The following is a 2,248-nucleotide window of genomic DNA, read 5'->3' as shown; positions in this document are numbered from 1 at the left end:
TTTACACAATAAACAATTGTTTGGTTGATCACCTTTGCTTTTATTTCTCCATATTATTTTCTATTAAATCTTGTAGTATACGCTCTAGTAATTTCTTGAGATGTGGGTTGTAAATGGTAATTTTTTCTTTCACCTTAAGTATTAGAGAAAGGGAGAAAAAAAAGAGAGAGAAGAAGAAAGAGAAGAGATTTTATAATATAGATTCAAAGCATATAAAGCAAAACTTAACAGAACTAAAAGAAAAAATAAACACTCTTAAAAATTTTAACACAATTTTCTCAGTTATGACAAGAGGAGCAAACCAAAAATAAGAATGGCGATGATCTGAAAAACTTGACATTATGGATACACTCAAACACAAATCCCCATATTGCTGATTATACATTCTTTGCAAGTGTGAATGTAACATTTACTAAAAGAGTCCATATGTAAGGCGATAATGAAAGGCTCATTAATTTTCAAAGAATTAAAATATTACAGAATATAATTTCTGACTATAGTGGAATCATTGTTTGAAGGATTACTTTAAAAGTAAAATCATTAGTACAAAGAAATTACATGTAACTGAAGTTTTAGGCCATGACTACTTCACTTCCTGCTATCAGGGATAACTTTAAATCATGGAGATAAAAATATTTATTATTTTTATCTTTAAAGATATTTAGATTTCTTTAATCCTTCATAGTAAAATGTGTACATATTCATTGATCACATTCATTTAGAACCAATGGAAAAGTATAAGAAAGGAAAATCTTTTAGTCACATTACACTCAGCCCATCCTTATTAATATCTTATTGTATTTATTTATAACCTGTTTGTACCTATGTAATTATGTAATACTGTTATTTATATTTTATAAAATTAATATTATCTTGTAAATATCATTTGACATTTTCCTCACTTAACCTCACTTCATCCATTCAGCAGTTTCTAAAGCACTTACAATGTATTTTTCTCATGTCATTAAACAGTGTTCAGAAACACAATTTTAGTTGCTCATCATATCCCATCATGTAAGGAAGAAAATTATAAAGTTAATACTGCTAATACTGAACATCAAAGTTGCTTTCATTTATTATATAATAATCTCTTAGTAGGCACTTTTGTATGTAAATCTTTTTGTCTTCACCATCTTAATCTCACATTAAGAACTAGTTAAACAAGAAATATTGAATAAAGGACTTCCTATACTTATCAATAAACTAGTTTTTTATAAAATGTGTCCTGTCTTTGAATCCTACCATTTATAAGTGAGAATCTCTGATTCCCAAAGCCTTGGAGATTTAGGAGTTATTATCTGGAGAATGATTTTTCATATTTTTGACTAACAAAATAATCCTAACTGATAATTGTTTCATTGGTGTTTTTCTTATAAGTAAGGTAGGAGCATCATTTTATTTTAAGTGGTCATTTCAGTAAAATTCATCACGCTGTATTTTGCTGACCTTATAATATTTTAAATGAATGATAAACATGTACGTATTTCACATTTTTAGGTGTTATTTGACTGAATGCACCAGTAAAAGAATAATTAACATCAGATGCTCTAAGTCCTAGAATGTGGTCTAACCTAATTAACATCACTATAATTATTATGTATTCTTTTATGACTGAGTCAGTCCAAGGGATGGACTGGAAAAGTCCAATGTAGAGATAATTAAGCATTTAGCAGGGTGTTTGAAATGGATGCTTCCCCTTTGAAGTTATTTCTAAACTTCATGTTTTAAGAGTATATGAAAGAGGGAGATATACGTTTTGATATCATTTTTGCCCCCCTCATTATACCATGGCAGTGACTTCACTCTCCAGGTGAGTACATAACTGGTGTAATCTTTCATTCTGATCTCTTCCAGGAACACTACTCAAGATCATGTTCAGATTCATAATCATGTTATAAAGAACAAAGTGGCAACTCACAGGTTACTTTTTTCAAATTTTCTCTGAACATGAAGGTACATCATAGACTCAGATTTTCTAGCAGAAAGATGTGAACTCACTGCCTTTCCCCAGGGATGACAGCTTTTACACAACTTCCACAGTTCCAGTTCCCAAACCTTTAGGCCCATGAATGACAAATATTTCATATTTACTTTCTGATGGTTCTTCATCACTTTTTAGGAAATGTAACCCCAAGTTTCTTTTTGCATCTGAGATCACAGCATGCTAGTGGCTATAACTTTGTGTTAACTTTGGCCTACTGTTAAACCCCACAAGCTCTTCTAGATAAGAGTGCCTGCAAATGCAAGG

Source organism: Pteropus vampyrus, unplaced genomic scaffold, assembly GCF_000151845.1.
Source record: "Pteropus vampyrus isolate Shadow unplaced genomic scaffold, Pvam_2.0 Scaffold577, whole genome shotgun sequence".
Classification (NCBI taxonomy): Eukaryota; Metazoa; Chordata; class Mammalia; order Chiroptera; family Pteropodidae; genus Pteropus; species Pteropus vampyrus.
Note: the sequence above shows the minus strand (reverse complement) of the source record.